The 14,839-nt window shown below is 35.8% G+C and overlaps 1 protein-coding gene across 3 annotated transcripts in view; it reads left to right on the forward strand.

Annotated features, from left to right (window-relative positions):
- The window catches only part of LOC139970940 (uncharacterized), a 69,442-nt gene that overhangs the window by 8,575 nt on the left and 46,028 nt on the right, over positions 1–14,839 (forward strand). For 2 of the 3 annotated variants that reach the window (XM_071977024.1, XM_071977020.1), the window contains exon 2: positions 11,756–11,819. The exons of the other annotated variant lie outside the window; for it this stretch is intronic. The gene's annotated coding sequence lies outside the window, so the exon portion shown is untranslated. The remainder of the gene's footprint in view (positions 1–11,755; positions 11,820–14,839) is intronic. 3 annotated transcript variants of the gene reach the window in all.

The following is a 14,839-nucleotide window of genomic DNA, read 5'->3' on the forward strand; positions in this document are numbered from 1 at the left end:
AGAGGAAGTTATTGTATATTAACCTCAAAATAAGATTGTAATTGAACAAACTAATTAGAAACCCTGCTAGAATTTGTTTCTGCCTACAGATGAAATGAAAGTTAATAAGTGAGACTAATGAGTAATTAATGAATATAATTTGATTCTCAGTGTATATACATATTTCCTCACCAAGACAAGTTTAATGTTTGTCTTGATATCACATGGAAACATCACATTGGTAAGATTTAAGCAAAATTTTGACATCGTTAATTTTTTTAAACTATTCAGTTTAATAAATTACATAATTGTATGTACTGTAGTTTTAATATGTAAAAGACTCATACAGTACAAAAATGTTCATCTCAAATCTATTGCTTGAATTCCTAAGTCAACAACATATATATTGCTCAGGTTATATGGATATTAAGCTTTCTGAATTAGTGTCAATTTGCAATGTTTTGGTGTTGTAAAAGTCATCAAGATATGATATTTCAGGAAATAAATGGGAACAGGTAATCGTTCTTGCAGTAAACTTGTCATTCTGCATATATGTGCAGATATGCTGGGTGCTCAATATCAAACTTGTGAACCTGCGTATGGGACTACAGACTAGCCTACTGTATGGCTGCATAGTAGCCATGTGTATATCCTGTATATCTGTATATTGATGTATGTAGCCAAGGGGAGGAAACTAAATGTAAGACCAATATACTGATTTAGACAATTCATAATAAATCAATCTATATGAGACAATACTAGTTTCGATGTAAGCAAGAATCCTTAGAAGTACCGGTAGAAGGTTATAAATGTGAAAACTTGATTTGATACTTTAAAGGCATTGAAGACTCGCCCCAAACCGCGTGCGGCCATCTGAAAAAGTTAACTTTCTGTTGCTTGCAAGTGACGTTTGTTTTTGTCTCTACAAAATGCAGACAGTAATGAAACGTGATATCTTGTTATCTTTTATCTGGACCTGAGATGTCCATCGATGCTTTGTACACTGTGTTGTGGGTATTGACCCAGCTGTATGTACTGACTGTATACACTAGCGTCTAATTACCGATGGTAGCAAGCTGTGTGTGTATTTTCTGGGATCGATGGTGGTGTCTAACACTTCTGTTACACCTCATTCGAAACTAGAGGTCAGATTACTGGCATTAGACGTTTCTTTTTACGCGAGTCTTCACACCCTTTAAGAGTGCTTGAAGTACAGTGGGTGGGGTGGTGATGATCCAGGGAAGCGGAGCCACAGGGGCTCAGTGATAAATTGTTACCAATTTATGTAAGCCAGGTAGATTGGAGTGCATGTAATACATGAAATAGGTAAGTATGTCTGTTGGTAATTAACCCAAACCAGTATGTTGCGGTTTCGATCTAAATTGATGGCGATTGTGAAAACATGGACTGTGGACTGTGAGAAAGCAAACATCAAAATTCCTTTTAGTCTGTTGACTTTTTGATCCCTTGTGTCCAATTAAATTTGACAAGGAACCAGTAAACCAGGAAAGGTAGTGTTGACTTTTGTTCTGGTTCATGTTGTTACTGTAGCTGTCATGGTTTACATACCAGGCTTTAAAAGCAGGTTAAAGTATATAATATATAATGCAGCAAACCAATTAACATTTCCATGATAAACGTTACTGTAGATCCCATAAAATGGGATCTCGTGTTTGTATTAAAACAAAAACCTCAGAGCTGTAAAGTAGGTCAGTGTATGCCACACTTCACCTATCCTGTATCTTTTGGTGGGGTTATGTTCAGGAGGATGGATGGAAGCACTTAGATGCATTTTCAATTGTTGCCTCCCTTCCCAAAGAAGCTATGCTGTACAGTAGACCATAGGCAGACGGTGCTGAAGATACGTAGCGTTGCAGCTTTTGTACAAATATTTACGTTAAATTTGTGATAAATTTTGTTAAATCGCATGATACTGTTTACAACTTCATTTCATTATCAAAATAACATTCCATTACCTCACAGCTCTCTATAGCGACATGTCTCATTCTGTACATATGCATGCTCCTATCTCCAGCACCTACAGTACTGTGTACTTAGGTATGACAATTAGAAACATTGGTAAAATTCCAATAAATCTATTCACTTTTCATGTGACTAATATGCAGTACTACAGTGTCTGGGAGCCATTTTCAAAAGCAAAGATCTGTTCATAATTTACTGTTTGAGTACTTAATATGGTGCTCGTATACATGTATTGTATGTATTGTTAAGGCTGTTTGCACTCCCACTGTAAAAGCCGTCCGTCCGTCTTGAACAAGTCTAAATGTATCGTAGATCACCTAGCCACTTTGAGCTTGAATTTTACAATGCTTTTTTTTTTCTGTCCACCAAATTAATCCACTGCTTTGTTAATTGTAATTGACAGAGAATGGGTTTGTCAATGTTGACTCTAATAAACTGGTGTTTCTCAGATGACCTACAGTTTTATTGATGATATTTTGGCCATAACAGCCCAATCTTTATGGTCACCTTGAAATTTGCAAAGAAACCAATATTTACCAAGTGAAAGATTTCACCTTTTACTAATTTGGATATAACACACATTCCCAAAATGGCAGTCCCCCCCCCCTCCCTCCTGATTGGCATAAACCTTTTTCTATATATAAATGATGTATCTCATTGGTGCTTGTAGCATATTTAATATAATTTCATCCATTTTACTTGTACCTTATATTCATATTGCTATATAAGAAGTGTACGCTCTGAACTTCCCGCAGGTACAGTGCCTTTTGATAAATATGTATATATATATATATATTTATATAAATAAATATATTCCCGTACAAACAATTTATAGTACCTCCACATGATAGCTAACGTATTGGCTATTTAATGCCACTTTCAATTTCCTGTAATTATCATGACCATGTCCTTGGTTAGCCACAAGAGCAAAAGAATTTTAAGTTACTTAGCTTGCTTCACATATATATCCAGGATGAGAGTTTCTTGCCCTGCTAAGCTTAATAGCATAAAACAGTCTATAGGTTCTTCCCTTAGTTTCATTCCAATTCATTACTTTCCATCCACTGTGACAAAAAGAGAAGGAAAAAAAAACACCTGTCTTATTTTGTAATGTCTACATCCCTGTGCCCCATGCTGCTTTTTGTCAAGTTCTTGAACACTTGGGATGATGCCAAATTGATCTCAGCACATACCGTACCGTGAAGTATCAAAAGAAGTGACATTGATATGGTTTATACCCTTACTCATGAATACCCTTAATCATGAATAAAATTTCTAAGTTCAAAATAATCCAAGGAATTATGTAAATTTAACTACTAAAACAGGTTGTTAATATCAGAGTCAAATGATGGTTATTCAAAAAAGCAAGGTAGAGTATTTAAGAGCATGAAAAAAAGTAATTCTATCAATAGTACAATACTACAGCATAGGTAGGATATATGGGGTGTCTTCAAGTCCAGGCTTACAAGTAAATCTGTGTGTGTAAACACCCTTGCGAACTGATAGTTAATGTATCACTCCAAAGCAATCCATGAAAATGACACAAAGGGGTGTGTTATTGCTCCCAATCTAAACTGCCAATCATGTGGATTGAATTTCAAACAAATTTGGCAGAGCATGGGGTTGGTATCTCAATAATAACTTGGGTGCACAGTCATCCAACAAGCTCCAGTGATTAGGGTTATTCGGGGCATGTGTATCACAGGGACAAAGTTGTTTGCCACAGATGTTTGGGTAGTACTGTGTTTACTGTATTGCGATGTGTTGTACAGCTAGTTAATACTGTCTGTCTATGAGTGATTTGTGTATTAAAGTTTAGTAGTAAATTTTCATGTACTGTATGATGAAGTGATATTTTGGTTGGGTTGATGTATATTTTTGCCTACATGTGCAAAATGATTGATTCACTGTTCTGGATGAAATATTAAAACTGAGGGAGGAAGAGAGAGAGAGAGAGAGAGAATAAAATAAGTTTCCTAGGGATAAAGAGTGGCATGGTATTATTGCGGGTTTTGTGACATTGCACAATTACATTAAAATTAACAGATTGACAGGATATGTCACTTTAGCTTTCAAAATCTTAACATTAACTCAAGGCAAAATTAATGCGTTGATCACAAGATTTAAGCAATACTCCAATAAAAGAACACAAGTATAGCAGCATTTTTGGATTAAACTGTCTTTGTGTAAAAAGTTGATCTATCATGGAGCTAATGTTAGAATCTTCAAGTTTGACTGTACAGTATATCAAGATTTGGACAAAAATTTGATCCTTTACTTTCTACTGCGCTCAATGATTTTTGAGTGAGTTAATTCTGCTGTGTTTCTTCTTCTTTCCAAGCACATCTTTGAATATCTTCTGTTGTGGATAGTAACAACTTGTTTACTTCAATCTCAGCTCTGTCAAAACTGAAATCATGCCATTTCCCTCCTATCTACAGGTCTGGAACTTGCAAAGGTTGATAAATGTTTTGGCACTGCAGCCCACCCATCTGACTCATCTCTTGGTGAATTCCTATAGTACCTCCTGTTCCTTGCTTAAAATCTACCATTCACAAGACCTACACCTGCATTAGTGATACAAATTTAACATCATCACAAATCACATGAAAGCCAATGTATCCATTTAACACATCCATAATGCAGACACACATTTACCTCTACTATCTCTCTGTCTCTAGGCATGCATAGTCTCAAGTGTCATGAATATATACCTTCAACTTTTTACCTCAGTTCCGGAAGTTCAGAGTACAACATTCACTCTTGTACAGTACTGTATATATATATACACATACTGTACAGTATACATGCACATCGCCTTGACATAACGACAAGATCACTTTATACAAGAGACTCATTTCATCAAATTGTTCATTAGGTTCGTTTGTTCACGTCTCATTTAATGTGGGCTATTTAAGAAGATTTATAATAAAAACATCTTAAGTCAATAGTCGAACAATACTATTTAAACATGTGAAAAAAGATCAACAATAGCGGAGTAATGTACAGTGTGCGTGACGTTTAGCTGGAAAATGTTTTGTTTGTTTTTAGAAAGATGGTAAACAAAAGTCTGCAAATTTGCTACACAAATGCACATATGTGATAGTAGCTCCATGTGCACTGGGCATTGCAAACATCATTTTCAGCATTTTATGGGAAGCAAAAATTTGTAAGGTCTGAAAACAACTATTGATAGAAACTGTGATTATGTGAAGACAAAGTTATTCCCTGGCAGACCATGAAAATTTACACGGTCTTTTGGAATGTAATCCTGCATGGGTAAACTTCTCCACAGCTAGCTGTGTATACCACCTACTACTCTTCTGTTATAAAATCCTCCTGTTTCATGATTGATATGATGTAGCCAGGTCGTTTTATATCCCATTAAACGTCACTATCAAATAATGAATTTCCCTTTCTTTTTCCCCAGAAATGTTTGCTGTTGTGACTATTCATAGTTGATTTATATTTCAAAGCCCAAACTGCCAATATTTGACACTGACAACAACATGTAGGGAATAACTTATCAGGTTTGGCATATCGTAATCATACATCCAAAATTACGAAAAAAATTGCTGAACAACTGCAAAGATGTAGTTACTGTTTGGTGTGTCACAGAACCATAATATTTTACGTATAATAATTGTTAAATGAGAATCAAAATCCACAAACTTCAAGAAACTTACAACATGGACTATGACCATCAAATTATTCTGTGACACATGTGTGCGGTAATGCATCGGTTTTCATGCTACCTGAAATGCTGGACAGAAAAATCTGGTGTCGCCAGTTTGACAAAGCTGCAATGCACATTACATTATTTCGATTGAGTTGTATAATTGGACAGGAAATCCCACATCTGCTACAGTACTTAACCAATGGATGAAACTGCTATGCAAGTATGAAGATGTGTACAGTGGGATTTTTTGGGGAAAACCTACAAGAATTCCCAATTTTTTTGGATGTTACAGGTTTTTTTTTTTCCATTTGAAGTTTCAAACCTCTGGTGGAATTAACTATATATATTAGATTATATTTTCAGCCTCAAAGGTACCTTTCCTTTTCATTATACTGTGATGCCTTTCTTCAATCTCCAACTGTGGTATTTGTGTGTTTCTCTGTCCCATATACCACGAGTGAAATTGAAACAATGGTGGTAATATTTAGTCAATTTTGCCTTTTGTTTGGTTCGTATATATTATACCTGCTTTTTGTTTACTGTCCATGTTGATCAATGTGGTGAATAGCCGACACATACATTCTCCTTCCTTTCTCTCTTGTTGTCTCTTGTGCACAATGTGGTCGATGAACAGAACTCTGCTATAAATATGGTGGGAAAGACTACCATTGAAGACAAATTTACATTTAAGAAGATGTTAAGGAAGAATACAACAACAACTTGAACAGTTTAGTTTTGTTTTCACTTGCAGTGGTACACTAGAGTACTAATTTTGTTTCCTTTGTGTTTAGACTCTCGCTGAGTGTTCAGTGAAGTTTGACTGTTAGGGGCCTAAGGGATGTATTCTGTTCTGATACAACTGATTTGAGTGTGAAACTGTTTTGTGTCTTCTGAGACTGATGATTTAATACAGTCAGTAGGGTGGACTACATGTATATAATATTCAGTCAGTCAGAGGTGTATACCAGACACAATTTATGTGATAGATCTGCTTTGTGTGTGCATGTACTGGAGAATAACTATGATAAGTTTTATTTGTAATTGAGGTAGAAAAGAAATTTGCAGAGTATGTAAAAAGGCAGGCAGAATAACATATAATACAGTATGTATGAATACTGTGTATTTCACAGTCTGTAGGTATACTGGGTATTTCACTGTCTGTAGGAATACTGGGTATTTCACAGTCTGTAGGAATACAGGGTATTTCACAGTCTGTAGGTATACTGGGTATTTCACTGTCTGTAGGAATACAGGGTATTTCACAGTCTGTATGAATACAGGGTATCCACAGTCTGTATGAATACAGGGAATACTGGATATTTCAATCTGTAGGAAAACAGGGTATTTCAGTCTGTAGGAATACTGGGTATTTCACAGTCTGTAGGAATACAGGGTATTTCACAGTCTGTATGAATACAGGGTACTTCACTGTCTGTAGGTATACTGGGTATTTCACTGTCTGTAGGAATACAGGGTATTTCACAGTCTGTAGGAATATAGGGTATTTCACAGTCTGTAGGTATACTGGGTATTTCATTGTCTGTATGAATACAGGATATTTCACAGTCTGTAGGAATATAGGGTATTTCACAGTCTGTAGGAATACTGGGTATCCACAGTCTGTATAAATACAGGGAATACTGGATATTTCAATCTGTAGGAAAACAGGGTATTTCAGTCTGTAGGAATACTGGGTATTTCACAGTCTGTGGGAATACAGGGTATTTCACAGTCTGTAGGAATACAGGGTACTTCACAGTCTGTAGGAATACTGGGTATCCACAGTCTGTATGAATACAGGGAATACTGGATATTTCAATCTGTAGGAAAACAGGATATTTCACAGTCTGTAGGAATACTGGGTATTTCACAGTCTGTAGGAATACTGTGTATTTCACAGTCTGTAGGAATACTGGGTATCCACAGTCTGTAGGAATACTAGGTATTTCACAGTCTGTAGGAATACTGTGTATTTCACAGTCTGTAGGAATACTGGGTATCCACAGTCTGTAGGAATACTAGGTATTTCACAGTCTGTAGGAATACTGGGTATCCACAGTCTGTAGGAATACTAGGTATTTCACAGTCTGTAGGAATACTGTGTATTTCACAGTCTGTAGGTATACTAGGTATTTCACAGTCTGTAGGAATACTAGGTATTTCACAGTCTGTATGAATACTGTGTATTTCACAGTCTGTAGGAATACTGCGTATCCACAGTCTGTAGGAATACTGTGTATTTCACAGTCTGTAGGAATACTGTGTATTTCACAGTCTGTAGGTATACTAGGTATTTCACAGTCTGTAGGAATACTGTGTATTTCACAGTCTGTAGGAATACTGGGTATCCACAGTCTGTAGGAATACTAGGTATTTCACAGTCTGTAGGAATACTGTGTATTTCACAGTCTGTAGGAATACTGTGTTTTTCACAGTCTGTAGGAATATAGGGTATTAAACCAATGAGAAAGACACAATAGATGGCACTTTAGACCAGAAGTCCTTAAACTTTCAGGCCCAAGACCCCGGACTCAATTACGACCCACGAGATGCCTATCCCGCTCGGAATACAGTTCAGAATGCATAAAATATTAGCTTGGACTTGAGAGACTTGATGTTAAAAATTAAACAACAACAAAAACAAACAATCGTCTCCATCCATCGGCAAACTCCGAAAACTGTCGATAGACTTTCCTTCGTCAGGAAATATCCGCGCCCCACCATAAAGGTTTCGGAACCAACTTTAGGGTTGCCTCCCAATAGTTTGCAAGTCACATTAAAACAGTACCTGTAGATCTCTGAATCTGGGTTTTTCAAACAGGTTTAGATAAATTGCAAAGATGTGAAGATTTTGGCTATGTATACTGTAACTATAACTGTGCAACATGCAAACCACTTCCTGATAATATCCTCATATTTTGATTGAATTTTGATTGTAGCAAATGCATGATGGACAAAGACCCTCATTTTGATTTTTGACCCGACCATACAGTGCATATACTGTATATATTGCCTATATCTACCAGCATCAGCAAAGACAAGTGCTTTATATACTCTTACCGCTACGGTAGCTGACCTGATGCTACAGTATCTAGTTCCCTCTTTTTTGTTTTTCTTATTCCTAGAGGAAGTTTAAATTGCTCACTCACGCAGAACTTTATAAGTTGATTCATAATTTTTTTTTACTTTCATTTCATTGAACGGCTTCGTATTTATGGCGTTTATATTTGAGTTTGCAAATAGTTGATGTGGTATGTGTATTTGAATGTCTGCAATAATAATATTAGGCATTTAGCTACGCTATTCATGGTAAACCATATCACAGCGCTTACAAGTTATATTACCCCTGCTCTATGATAACCTGTCCCAGAGACAATCCCCCCAGGCGGCAGCAGTTATATACTGTGCCCAATGACAAGTTACCTCACAGGTACCCATTTAACCCCTGGGTGGAGAGAGGCAAGTGAGATAAAGCATCTTGCCCAAGAACACTATGTAAGGAACTAGGCAGGAATCGAACCAGCAATCCTTGAATCACGAGTCCGACGCCTTAGCCAATTGGCCACCACGCTGCAATGTTCCCTTTGTCAGTGTCAATGATCGGTGCTGTTTATTTAGTAATGTTGACTGTATGTTTAAGCTGAAGCTGTGTTTGTGAAGGACTGAACAGGATTTATAAGACATGAGTCTTTTAATAATGTGGCAACTGTAACAAGAGTGCTACAGTGTACTAGATGTACATCATGCACAATAAATTCTGCACGTGTGTGCACTGTGCAGGCATAAGGTATCAAAGAACTGAAGTGAACAGAACTGCTGTCTACTTTTTGCTTTTGCTTCTTGGTTTCCCGAAAAGGAAAAACTATGGAGTCACTCTTTACCGACCTTGCAAAATTCTGACCGCAGATTGCAAAGTCGGCAATGCATGACTATAATGTGGTCCGCAAAAGTTGGTCATTACTTTTACAGTTAGATTCATCCAACATGGCAGCATACAGAAACATTGTACTCAAAGCAGAAGCCAAAGTGAATTAATCAGGTTGCACATCCGGAGTCTATGCATGCTAAATTCTTCATCACCACCCTCATTACCTTTTGGGGAAACATGCCATACTGTAGTTTTTGATTGTATGATAGCCTTTCACACCACCACCTTGAAGGATACTTGTCTGAGTTTATTTTGATCGTTTGTTTTTATGCAACAGAGAATCACTTTAGCCTCTTGGCTTTATGGTTAAGGTTATGTATTGGGGAAATGTAAGCTTCCCAGTGAAATTTGAAGGCATATATACATGTATTTACAAACACATATATGAAACCTGTATTTAAGCAGGTGGTGATGTCATAAATTTTGTTTGTTCTTCTTTAAAAGGGAGATGCATTGATTATGAATACACCCAATATGTTTATTAGAATTGCATAAGTACTATAATTATTACAGAGAATAATATATTCTCTATGGCATAAATAGCAGAGTGCTTTGCTTGTGCAAAGTTGTAATTTATGCATTTTGGTACCCATGAACCGCATTTTTTTTGTTAAATTAAGAGCATTCAAAACTGCTACAAAATGTTTTGGCACTAAATAATTCCCTTCCCTGTACATGCAATAGTGAAAGTAAGGAACTGTACCAGCCAGCGTTGCTAGGTCAAAACAGTGTAAAATAAAGGAAATATTGTTCATTTTCTCTCACTGTGCCTTTACAATTAAAGTAACTATATGACACCACACACAAATAGATTCTTCAGGTTACCTTTTGGTACCAAAAGTGACAACTTCAGCAGTAAATGGAAAACGGTATGTTCGAAGTTCTGTATGTATGCAATTTTCACTCAGATATTCACTATAGATTGGTTCCTCTTTTTACAGTTCACAAAGAGATTTAACTATCCCAAGGCCATTCTTTCAATTGTGTCAGGCTGACCAAGTCATGCACGCACCATTTACACAACTTGATACTCCTTATACTGATCTGTAAACTACCGTGCAAGATTTTCATGATAAATCATGATAAATACGGGCGTACAAGCTTTCCCCAAAGAATACTTAAAACAAAACGTGAAAAGAAACGCTGCGATATATAAATTGAACACCGTAACCGACCTAATTTGTTCCTTAGATTTATACCCCAATATAAACCATAGGTTTATAATTAGTGTATCATGCATTGATTATGTTACAAGGTTGTTTAAATTGGCACTTCGAGGTGAACCTGAAGCAGGTTTAACTTTGAAAATGATTTTCGTTTTGGTTGTTACAATATTGTTGCCTTTAGTCTGCCAAAATACAGGTTTTGTAGGAAAAGTTGTTGGTTGGACTGTTTGAAAAAACTCTTGTGTTTCCAAAGGTCGTAATCAACTATATGAAATGAAACTTAATTTGCTCCTCACGCTAATTATCTATATTGATATGGGATTTTAGTATCAAAGACTCACAATAAATTAACCAAACTCCACCCCCCCAAATAAAGCTTCTTCAAAAAGTTACTACATACATAGTGTCTCAATATATTTGAATTGGTAATTAAAGTTTGCGTATAGGATTAAAAATTGAACTTCCAAGTCATCTTTTCACATCCACACATACGAGCAAGGGAACATTTCAGACCGTGGGGGGGAGTAGGATGGGGACCTCTTTGGTGATATAATTAGATCAGCATCCAAAATGCAACAGTCATTGAGAAATTGTACTCATAGGCATGTACAGGTATATGTATAACTATAGAGCAATTAGATTTACTGTATTATAAGCTTCAACCTAGCTGTGGCTGTATGTATAGTATATACTGTAAATATACTCATTACTATGCATTACAACAGTAGCAACGATAGGGCAGGGATGTGCTAACAAATATTTACCTGAAGCTTCCCTTTGCTAATAAACAATGTTCAGGTTTCATTTTTTTTTGAAAGAATGGAGGTTTAAGTTGTTCTGTTGTTGTATGATGTAAGTCAGTGTGAGAAGGCCGTGATCACAAGATATGAAACTAACACATCTTTATACACTATAACATCCCCATGTACAGTAAGTGTATGGTGGTTGCCTATACAGTACCTGCTGTACTGTAAAGTTAGAGCAAACCGTACCTGAACAGTTTCCTTTTTTCTGTCACAGGTACGGGAACAGGTGGTGAATTAGGACAATTTTGGACTAGAACCCTTATGAAGCTAGAGGCAAGGTACGTCCAGTAAATAAATATTCATGGAATGCATATATATATTTCTTAGCTCATTTATCCATCATCCAGTGAATAATTTTGTTTTCAAAAAAAAATTAAACAAATTCCCGTGTACAGAGAAAAGTGCTACAGTATGCATCACTGAACTTATATAGCAATTTGAACATTTTGCGTAGCATTTTGTGATTGGATACTGGATGAATTGTTCCCTGATTTATCCAGAGCTGTTACATAATTGCACTGTTGATGAAGGAGCAAGAGGTTTGAACACTGAACCACTGTTTTTTTTTTTTACAAACTTGGCTTAGAGTGTAAGCATATAGATGGGAGACAGGTGTAAGGAGCCATGTCTTGGGAGTATTAATGCGAGATATAGGCTAGACAGTAAAGAGATGGTGTGTTTGAGACAAAAGCTATCTTGGTGATGAAAGTAGATGATCTGTTCTGTTTGACTGAGATTCATAACAATTTCAATTTACTTTAACCCAAATGTGCACTCTTCTCTGTCTTCTTCAATCTATGTAAACATTGCTTCATATACAAAATCCATGAAATTGGAATTGTTTTAAGTACAGTGCCCCCTACGTTAATGTCCTACTCTCTCTTTCTTCTGATTGATTCTACCAATTGACGATAACTAATGAGGTTTTTTTTTTCTCGGAAAATTCTATTAGTAACTCAAAGAAGTAACTAAAATCACCCAAAGTGATTCCAAGTAACTCCATATTATTCTGATGGCACACTATCCCACTTTCTCTTTTCTTCTGATCAGTTCTACCATTCTGAAGATAACTTAGATGGTCAATTCCATGGTGACTCGCGTGACATTTTTACTCAAATTCCTCTCTATTTGATATCATTTAACAAATAAAGAAAATACCTGGGAGAAAAGCATTAATGTAGCAGTGAATGTACGCCTTAATGCTTACAACAGTAGAGAAAAAATATTTATACCTCAAGTATTGGGGGTGAAATTGGCGAAAAACTAAACGTGACTCGCGTGACAGTTACTATTAGCAAAAATCAGAATGCACACACAAATGTTCGATTTCTTATGTCTTATTAAAATTTTTCCAATCACTTTTTATAATCATACCGAAGTTGAAAAATACCTCTACCTCAATTGCTATGCAACTTTGAAAAAAAGTTGTAACGCATGAAAATAACGATGAAGATGTATTGTGACTCGCGTGACAAGAAAACGTGACTCGCGTGACAAGTTCACTCTTCGGATAGTTCTAGACCAAATGCAGTAGTGAATTGAAGGTACAGATCTTGCATAGTGAAATATAACATTCATTGGTCTAGAAAGTGTCCAAAAGGTACTTCCCTTGGGAATGTCCAGATAATATTAATGTCCCCGAGTTACCTTCATGACTGCAGACAGTAGGTAATATACTGTACGGGTAGTACAGTTGTTCAGGCAATATATTTTGTCAATTAATATTTATAACAATATTAAGTCTGTTGAAGTCACTCATTTGAAAGTTATAGAAGAAACAGATCTATCAAAATGTGATTCAAATTACCATTCTCATTTGTCATATTTGAATAAACCAAAAGTGTAATATTTGAGAAGATACATTTGCTCATAGGATTTTGGGAATGATTGAGCAGTTAAGACCTTAAGGTTGTCAAGTCATAGCACATGGCATTGCCAGATACAAATATAGATTATGTTTTAGTATAATACTAAAAAATCAATGACATGTGCTAACTTTCCAAATGTGGTGATAAAATAGGCATTATATTGCGAATAAATATTCATGATTTTAAATTCTGATATATCAAATGAAATTATGATGATTAGTTACATTATGTGTACCCATATTATTCAAGTTGCCTAATTAAAGGGGAATGCATATATGATATCTTTATTCAGTGATTCATTCATCAAACTAGATAACATCCCTGTAATTTTCACACAGTAAATAGGTAGAAACACTATCTTGATTTGACGTGACTCGCGTGACGTGACTCGAGTGACATTCGTAAAGGGTGATTTTCTGCAAAATTTGAATATCTTCTGAAAAGGAAAATTCAGTAATCCTTTTGGTATCTATGTGAAGACTTGATATTCATTATTTTGGAGTAAAACTATTGTGCAGGCAAGGAGAAAAAAAACAAAAACAGTCAATTTTGTGACTCCGTAACAGTAAATCGAGGGTATTTACTGTTTTCTATTTACCACTGTTGTCTAATGCCTTGATATCAAAATAAAATTGAAGCTATTAAGTGAGCACTATGCTATAGCAAATATAATTAGTCCAACACACAGTAAATAGGTAGAAACACTATCTTGATTTGACGTGACTCGCGTGACGTGACTCGCGTGACATTCATAAAGGGTGATTTTCTGCAAAATTTGAATATCTTCTGGAAAGGAAAATTCAGTAATCGTTTTGGTATCTATGTGAAGACTTGATATTCATTATTTGGAGTAAAACTATTGTGCAGGCAAGGAGAAAAAAAACAAAAACAGTAAATTTTGTGACTCGCGTGACAGTAAATCGAGGGTGTTTCCAAATCACCACTATTGTCTAATGCCTTGATGTTGAAAAAAAATTGAAGCTATTAAGTGAGCACTATGCTATAGCAAATATAATTAGTCCAAAAAACTGATGATATCTATGATTACTATGTACAAATCTGCACAAAATGAATTTTCACTGTATTTTTCATAATTTAGTTACAACGGGAACCATTTGTTATAACCGACCCCATAATCAAACAAATGATGTTTTGGGGGTGAAAAAATTATTTTTAGTAACTACAAGTATTCTATTTATTGGAAACTGGTACAATTTTAATGTACAATGATTTTAAATTTTTTGGTATGATGTTGACCTTATCATGGAATTGACCAGATATGTTGCCAATCAGGATCTGTTTTGCTTCATGGCTCGCATGTTGAAGAGCATGCATGGAAGTACATGTGGTGCAGAAATACTGTAGTGTCAATTGCAGCAATTTTAGACCCCTTTTGGGTTCCTCCAGCACAGCGTACTGAACAATTGTTT

This window comes from Apostichopus japonicus, chromosome 8 (genome assembly GCF_037975245.1).
Source record: "Apostichopus japonicus isolate 1M-3 chromosome 8, ASM3797524v1, whole genome shotgun sequence".
NCBI lineage: Eukaryota > Metazoa > Echinodermata > Holothuroidea > Aspidochirotida > Stichopodidae > Apostichopus > Apostichopus japonicus.